The sequence below is a fragment of the Myzus persicae genome, unplaced genomic scaffold (assembly GCF_001856785.1).
Source record: "Myzus persicae strain clone G006 unplaced genomic scaffold, MPER_G0061.0, whole genome shotgun sequence".
Lineage (NCBI taxonomy): Eukaryota > Metazoa > Arthropoda > Insecta > Hemiptera > Aphididae > Myzus > Myzus persicae.
In genome coordinates, this window is record NW_019101416.1 from 373887 (window position 1) to 383799 (window position 9913).

The following is a 9913-nucleotide window of genomic DNA, read 5'->3' on the forward strand; positions in this document are numbered from 1 at the left end:
ATAACAATGCAGCGACCTTGTAATGAGCATAAGTACCAATGAGCTATTACACGTTTTTAACTTTAAACAGATACTTTTTTTTTAATATTCGACAATGCAAATGGTTAGAGACACGGCAAGCGTAATCGCATATGCGATATAGTGACATTCGTTTTTAAAACATACATATTTTATGATTAATGCCATAATATTTATTAAACGTTTTATGTACTGTGAACACATTTTAAACACATACCTACAGTATTACATATTGGTTAAACGTCATATTTTAGAATCAAAATTATTTCCATTCGATATTTGCAGGATATAATTTGTACCTTTAACTTGTTGTATATTTGATTTAGAAAATTTAAAAACTTACATTATATAATATAAAAGTCATAGCAGTGTTTATAATCTGTATATACTATTTGTATATTCTGACTAAATTAAATTTGATTTGTACCTATCTGATTTGTTTAAATAATAATTAGTTAATGTCTCTATTCGTCTATTTGTTTAATATAATTAATATTGGTTGTATAACTTAAACATAATATGGTACAATGCTAATTCATATTTAATATTAACTATTTGTCTAGAAATATAGGTCAGTAGCGTAGCCAGATAATGAAAGGAGGAGGAGGGTTAAGTACAAATAAAAATAAGCTTTTTACAGTTTTCGTAAACAAATAATATTGTTATTGGTGGTAAAGGAAATTGGGGAGGGGGGTTAAACACCCCCTGGCTGTGGCGCTGATATAGGTATACCATTTGAATTCTATAATGTTTCTAAGACCCCACAAAAAAGCCAAATTTGTTCATCCATTGAATGTAAACGTAATTTACGAAAAAGTACATCTCTTAAATAATAAATTAAATTTACATTTTATTTATTGACATTAAAGCGCACCACAACTGAATAACTATTTTACAATTTATTCAGTTATGTTTATTTACATCTGTCTACGTTATTATATATGCATCCGTTAGCTGAGTTTTCAAAGTTCAATATTAACAAAATAATCATATTTCAGACCAAAACTTAATTTATGATACTTAAATACATTAAAAATTCATACCAAATTTAGGTATTGTGTAATATATAGTTACAATATGGCCATTATATAATTTTACACTCGTCAATAAAACGATTATTGTAATTTAGACGATACTCGGTTTTTAGTATAATTAGGAGCTGATTATGTTACATAGGCCTACATACCGTATATGCGTTATTAGTTCTGTCCTTGCATCGTGACTCATAAGTAGGTACATATTGAATGAATCAACAGAAGGTTCTTCAAGATATTCCAATTTGTTGAAAGTTTGAGAATAATATTATTTGTCTTTTGATGATTAATTTTGGTATCGAAAAAGATAAACGGATTATTTCTTATTTACTTGGTGGTTTTAGTATTATATAACGAGAGGTGACGTTACAAATCCGTAATTTTGTTTTTCGGTGCAATTAGCTAAATAAACTGCAGTGTTACTAATAGTTGTGTAATTCATTTAAATTCATGATGTGCTACTGCTTACAATATACCTTATCAATATAGGTACAATAAATAATGGTTTATGTTTTAATATTAAAATATCGTCATACTAACAAATTTGGCAAACATAAATACTGGAGAGACTGTCGGGTGTGCATAATGAACAACCCTATCTTAAGGGCTGAGGCGTACTCCATATTATATGCATATATAGTAATTACTCATAAGTCATGTGCCCGTATACATTTATTGTGTTAAAATTTATCAGCGGACATATTATTACCATTTAGATTTAATAATATTGATAAACAATAATTGCAATATTGCAGGTGTTTTGGTCATGAATAATATCGAAAATCTTTTTTGAACTGCTCGTCGACGAAACTCTGTTTTCCCGAAGTGCGTACCGCGAAGCAACGACTTTCTACTCCTTATTTCTATGTCGTGTCTGAGGTATATAACTCAAAAAATACACAAGTTGAATTTTTTTTTTACTCTCCTAGCGATTCTAGTTATCGAGACCCAACTGTATATCATCATCATGTATAAACTATGGACATGTGGGTGCGCCTTTTATCTCGAAATATCATGTGGCATCGTTAAATATTCGTCGACAAGCACGTCACATTGGTCAGCAAGCTTAATATGTAATAATTGTATATGTGGCTTCGGAACAAGTGTGCCATATTATCATAATATACTTCCATGTGCGTGTGCTATTCGTTAATATTATATATGTATGTAATGTTTTCTCAATGTCTTCCCCAATACCCAATGCTCATAAAACGTCACTATCGTTACTTATTAGCAATAAAAACCTTAAAAACTCGTCAAATAATAATTGCCGATTGTGATCATGACAAAGTCTCGGCCGGATAGAACACCCGGACGTGCGTCAATGTACAGAAATAGTGTTTTATATTATTATTCTTCCGAGCCATTATTGTTTTTACACGATCATAAACGCATATTAGTTGACAATAATAATATATACAGCAATAATAATAATTGTCTGTTTAGTTTTTAGGTACATACAGTTATTACAGTGTAATATGTAATATGATCTATTTATTATTTAACATAATATAATTTATAGAACACGTCATCATGGAATATCACATTCATTATACTTAATACTTATGCGGCAAACATAATATTATGCATTATAATGTCGGTCAAAACAAAATCAATTGCGTTTTAAATTTTTGATATTAATATTATGTTCTCGTGCATGAATAACGGCGTACATTGACTGTCTGCCGTCTGGTGTAATCGGAAAGTACAATAAAAAGACAACAACAACAACAACAACAACAACAACAAAACAAAATCAAACGTGGACCTATTTCCTCTTAAGGAGACTCTCTTGTAAGTTATAATATTATACTATTCCCAAAACGATATCGACGCCTATTTTATTTAACACACAATAATATAGTCATATACGATATTATAGATATAGATATTAGATAGTAATGTATGTAGTAGGTTTATTCTGTGGGTTCGGATAGGAAAAATTATTTTTACACATGACACGTACGCGCATTACCATAATAATATCTCTTCGAGTTAGTCTGGCAGACGACGATCGATCGGTCGGTCAAACGTGAAAATTGTTTTTTCTCCTACCTGTAGGTGTTAATACGTACATATTTGTGTACACACAAAACAGGCTAAGGCGTTTACGAGTTTGCGTTTTGTTTGCAAATAAGGATTTCAAGGGGTATTATACGACATATTATTCTGTAGTTGACGATCCCATAATATTATATGTTATCATTGTGTATTGATCGACTGTTATTATTGCTCAGATTCGTCGAGGTTGAATGAGTCTAGTCCATTTAGCTGTTATACTACACCCACTTTTATTATATTATGCTCTCTTAACGCTAGCACAGCTTTCGACGACGTTTGAACTTCATTCATTCTCGAATAATATAAAATATTATTATAAATAATAAATATATCATAGGTACAATGTACCCACGCAGAGAGTATCCCGAATCTCTGCCCAATCGCCATAAAAATAATAGTTACATTTCGTAATGAATTATTAATATAAGGATGATATGATAATAAGGTCATATTTTAGCCTTTAAAACCGCTTTTGGCTGTTATATTTTTTTATTTTATCAAAGAGGACATTAAACTATATATTATTGTGCTCACGTATCGGTCGATGATAGTAATAATAATAATAATAATAATAATATTATATTATAACATCTACAACAACGATGTTATTTTGTTCCGTATTCGTTGTTTTATGAATAAACATATAATTATTGGGTTTACGGGTCATTTACACGATGACGTATAGTGTATACAATACGACTTTTGAACGGGTTGGGTATTCGCGAATTCGATTATTATCGATTTTACATTAAATACGCCTACAAGTTACCACCTGCCACTCAGTATATAATGTGTAAGCCAATATAGGTGATATGGATAGAGTGTGTGCAACATTAAAGTAATAATTATAATGTATAAACCGCTGTTCTATTTCGGTATTTACTATTTATGTAGGTAGTTATATAATTGTGTATTTTAATTATTCCTAAGATCTGATCTAGATGAAACTGTGTGTTTTAATAATGCGTTGAGTCACTGCCGAAATTATATCATTCTGTGTCAACCAATGATTCGTATGCAATAATGCGAGCTAAACCTAAACGTATTTCGACAAACAAATAAATGGCCGTTCGAACGTTACCGTAGAGTGCAAATCGTACATTTATACATTTTTCGCGTAGGTATAAAAATAAAAAGCCAATTGATAATGCACCAAAACTAATAATGATAAATAAATTATTTATGATGTAGTAATCACTTAATCTAAAAATAAAACATTATTAATCGTAATTGTTGTTAATCATTATAAATTATAATGATGCATACGCTCTCGTGTGTATATATAAGTTTAATATAATATGGTTATCGCCGTATTAAATTTTAAATTTAAAAACTAATTATTACGAAATAACGTATACATAGGTGGTTTCGCTGAATTTTCATAATCCAACTTATTGTTTTCCATTTTCATTTCTGAGGTATTGTGATTAGTGTTATACTGTTATTAAGTTCCACTTAAGTAATTATAAAGCTCAATAATAACTAATAAGTTATCGGGTGATTATTATATTTTTATTATTTATATATATATATATATATTATCAATGCAAATAGTATCTACTATCTACCTATGTTATATTATACATTTTTATCAATGCAAATAATAGCTACCTTTATTATACCTATAATAACATAATATTTCCGTCTGTCTGACGTTTGACACGTATTATAAAAAATATATTATTAAAATACCATCATACTTTTATTATTATAAATATCATTCAACAACAATTATATTGTGCAACTATCAAACACTATTAACGAATATCGATTGATAGGTTTATTATTTATTTATTTCATACCAGCCGTAGCTGCATTAAAAAATAAAATTGTTATAATTTAAGAGCATGTAGATGATGCCGCTATGAGTCTCTGTCTTTATGATTAAGGTACAGTGTACAGCATAGGTTTTGAGGTCAGTAAATTCAGTTTTGTGTTGTCAGCTTTAATATTAGGGTGAAATCAGTGATTTGACCTATAATAAAACTTAAATATAATAACCTTATCTGATTGTAGGGCACGAATATTAGTAGCGTCGTGCGTTTGGCGAATTACCTTTTTACCCGTCTAATGAGAACAATGTGCTTGGCGAGTTCTTTTTACTGTGTTTGAGCGAGTATGATACGATATAAAATATTAAAGATAAAATCATAAAGATTAGGGTAAAATATTATATTGTAAGTTCAACCTAAACTTAATTATTATGGAAAAATTACCATCAGTTTTGTTCGATCATTTAAAACGTGAACTCGTTATAGTGTTAGTGTTGGTTATTACTTATTACTTATACATTTAGTGTGGATCTTAAAAATGAAAACATTTTTACTACAAAACGAAATTAACGATGCATTAATTCGATTGAAGTATACTAAAAAAGCTCACCCCAACACAATACGACGTTTTAAAATCACTCACCCGAACACTTTTCAATTTTTAGAAACTTTTACAAACCGCCCAAACACACGTGGGTGTAACGTCCTTTTAATATAACAAATAAAGCTATTTACTCAAATGTTGTGACTATAAGAATGTAAAGTTACTTATCTGAATTGCTTTTAATTATATTAAGAGCTATAGGTAAAGAAAATTAACTTTATCAGGATTTGTTACGTCGTTATTTTTCTAATTTAGGTACTATGTACCTACTTAGTCCAAAAGTCAGATTTATTTACATTAAGTACATAAAAAATAGTTGTAGAGCTCTCAAGGAACTCACATCATTTTTTTTTCAATTTTAATTATAGAAGTATATAAGCATATAGCATTTAAAATATATATTCTCCATTGGTATATACATTTTACGGACTTAATAATATAAAGTAACTCAGTACATACGACTGATACCTATAGATAATGTTTACGAATTTATTTCATGAGTAGGTAACACAAGTTACAATTTATGGCAAAAAAAAGGCGGGCAAGTGGGAAACTCTCTGCCGCACAGTAGGTGTCGAGTGGGTCACCGTAATGGATGTGTTAAATTTTAATTCAATGATAAAAAATTATTGTTTACGAGAAACGATTGTGAGCCAAGATGGTTTTACAGCCAATATTACTACCTACCTACCTAAGCATATTTTATGATATTATTACTATAAAGTAATTTATTTCAGCAAGTACCTGCAATAGGTTGAATTAAATTTTATCAAAAGCGCAGCATTTGAAAATGTTATTCTGTCATCAGTGTATAAAATAGAAAAATATATACTTGAAAAGTTTTAATTATCCACGAATAATATTTTTCAATTACAATAAAATGACTAAAATCGTTAATCTTCGTTAAAAATCCTTATTTTTTTGGATGAACCAAATTTTAAATCAAAATGTCTATACAACAAAACGGGATTATATATATTTTTCGATTTCTTTGTTACTGTATCCAACTACTTATGAGATACCTTGTTTCATATTTTAAATCATTAGCTATACAAATTATAGGTACATTTCATCGCAAATGTACGTGATTTTGATGAGTTTTGTCAACATATCAACTTTAAATGCTTTTAAAAAACGTATCTTAACACGTTAACGCGTATAGAAAATGATAAGATAGACATTTGGATATAATTTCAAGTAGGTATATATACGGTTATTCGTTTTTAAGTTACTACAAAAAAACAAAATCGATTTTGTCAAATATTGGTTTTGAGTAATAATCCCGTTTCTTATTTTTTTTTTGTTTTTTTCCGTTGTTTTGGAAAACTTTGGGTATTTTCAATTTTGACCTTTCAAAACAACCAAATAGATGACATTTATTACCAGTAACCACCCTGAAAGTGGAAAATCAAAGAATTTTTTCTATTACATTTCATGCGCACAGAACAAAAAAAAACACACTTCATTGTAAAATCAATATACATTAAATGCTCCGCTCAGAATCTAAAATAACATGAAAGTTACAGTTATCGATTTGTGCGACTTATCAACTTTATATTATTAAGTTTAATATTATAAACTTTAATACTCTTACAAAATTATATGTTACAATAATTATTATAATACACCACCCAGCTCTAATATGGTATATTGGTATAGTATCTAGTACCTACCTATCGATTCGGTACGGAGAAGTATAGGCAGTACAATGGGCACACGAATACATGTAACTATTAACTAGAGTCCCAAGGATGCGTAGATATTAACAAACTTTTGAAGACGACGACGGTATTTTATGATTTATGGATTTTGAGTCCGTTCGCGTATAATAATGTGTCGTCTTGGTAATCGTGTTATTGTCGTGACGTCGTGTTAAAGTTTAAGTTTTTCAGGAATTTAACGTGACTAATGAGAACATCGAATATTAATTATTAATAGTCATCCGATTCATCGAGGACGCCATGCTGGTTGCATCATTCGTTGTCATTTCGTATGCGAATAAAAACAAGAAAACTAACTGATTTTCATAAGCAAAAATCACGGGTAATTTTTAAAATAAAAACAATACTTTAGGCTCGATTTCATTGACATATCTCTAGAGAACAACGTTATAATCTATTTTTATTTAGTTTTTATTTCAAAGCGAATTGTTGTTGAAATTTCGAAAACCAAACAATTTTTACTGTTATAATCTACTATAATGTACATTGTATACCTTAGTACTAGTTAAATTGTTTTAAAATAAAAATCTTGAAAAATGAATATTATGTAATATTCTTCTCTACAAATTGCACAATAAGTCCGTCATAACGGGCGTATAGATTTTGAAATATTCGGCGACTAAATAAGGATGATGCAGGGCTTGCAAGATTTCTGACTGTATAAATATTATAATAATAACTTATATAATATTTCTCCCTTACTCAAATGAGCTTACATCAATTTTTTTTTATTTATTCACTAAAGTTCTGAGTTTGGTTTATTTCAAATTGATATATTATGTTAATAATATGTGTGTTTCAAATTTATATTATACTTTAATATAATACATAATACTTAGTACATAACATATTATACAATATTCTCTCTTCAGCATGAATAACAATGTATTATTCGTTTCATTTCATTATTGATTAAAATATTATTTTGAGTCTATAAAAAATTGTATGAATATATTAAACTATGTAGGTACTTCATAAAAATATTTTTTATATTTTTCATATTTGTATATTACTGCAGAGTATTGAAACAGATGGTACCGAAGGCGGACAAAATCAAAGCTACTCGGGCCTAGTGTCAGCTAGTGGACGATCGAATACCCTCTGAATTATTCCCTGCACTTAAATTCACTTAGGGGCCATACAGTAAAATATCAAACGAGTTGAAGCATTGCAACTTTTGGTAAATCGTATACTATAGGTAGGTAGTTATTGGTTTTGACATACTTTTGTGAAAACACTACGACGAATGACGTCGATGCATTTGTGTCTTCTGTACGCAATACCTAATATTGTGTACAGTTTATAATACATAAATTAATTAATAAAACATGATAAAATATTTATAGTTTCATAAACGCGTTGTGTAAGAATACAAGACGTCGAAACAACGTTTGCGGGGTGATTCACCAAGCATGCTTTTTTTCTTCCAGTCATACTATTGACTTATTCAAATTCTGAGTTTTTGAATTTCTTAGTAAAAAATAGTGGGTATTATGTGAACAAAATGTTTGCATATCACCACAATACACTTCCTTATTAAATGGCGATAAATTATACGAAAATTCAAGTACCTACCTACCACGGTTATCTACACTCTATATAACCGCGGTACCCACCTGTACTAAAATATGGTCGTTATGAGTATATATTTTTAAATCCCGTCATCAAAATTTGAATGAATTTCATAAAAGATGCATTATTAAATAAATAATTATTCAAGTGGGCTGAGCATGGCTGGTGAATCATTTAGTGTATAATTGGGACATTGGGTTCGTCCTTGTCAGAAGACGACTACTTGTTGTGTGAATCCTGAACACGAGCCTGGTCAAAGTCTCGCGGACTTTGAGAAGTACTATTTAGTATTTATGGGCTAATATTCGTCTATAGTCATTGATGGGACGTCTCTGGAGGACGTTATTTGTGTATAACATTATGTAATATTCTTATTTTGTTCTAGGTACGCCTACTCGTTATCTTGGCTTATTATCGATCGGACCGTAATATAATTATAATGTCGGATGCTTCTGAGTTACGCAAGTCGTCGAGTGAATTGGAGATGTATTTGGTACACAGAATGTTCGTAGGTATCAGCTATGACAAATGACAAGCATGACACAATGTTTGTTCTAGCATTCTTATAATAAAATATTTTAGTGTACACACGCATATTTTATTAATTTGATATAATAAAGATGACTGTTAATGATGTTTTGAGTGTTTTATTATGTCAAATTGGAGATAAACATAATGAAAAAATAAAAAATGTCGATACAAAGTCGAGTAAACTGAAAACAATACTTACTTTAGTCACTTCCAAAAAAAAATAACTTATATATACCACTCAATACACTATGTCATAAAATGGAAAAAAAACTTGTTTTATTTAGGACATTTTAAGCACAATATAATACAATGCACCTAATATAGATATGTTTTGAAAATGATAACATATTATTTTGTATTTGACGCCATCATTGTACCAACTTTCGATTTTTAAGTTATTGGATTGAATATTTATATAATTTTAGCATTTTAATCTGAGAATATTATTCTATTTTTTCGATACCTATGCGTTTATCTATAATAAGTAATAATAGATTATTTATTAAACTTGAGGCCACCTTATCAGAGCTCATATCTAAACAAACAATTAATACCTATACTAAAAGTGTATGCACCGAAAGTAAAGAATCGTAGTAATCG

The 9913-nt window shown here is 29.3% G+C and overlaps 1 long non-coding RNA gene across 2 annotated transcripts; it reads left to right on the forward strand.

Annotated features, from left to right (window-relative positions):
- The first annotated feature begins 1449 nt into the window (after nucleotides 1-1449).
- LOC111029025 lies at nucleotides 1450-9512 on the forward strand. Of its 2 annotated transcripts, XR_002603966.1 has the most exons (5): nucleotides 1450-1541; nucleotides 1808-2846; nucleotides 7382-7532; nucleotides 8229-8408; nucleotides 9168-9512. It is a non-coding gene; the product is annotated as an uncharacterized LOC111029025 (long non-coding RNA). The 2 variants fall into 2 exon arrangements; XR_002603965.1 differs by having other exon boundaries at nucleotides 1454-2846.
- The last annotated feature ends 401 nt before the right edge of the window (nucleotides 9513-9913 follow it).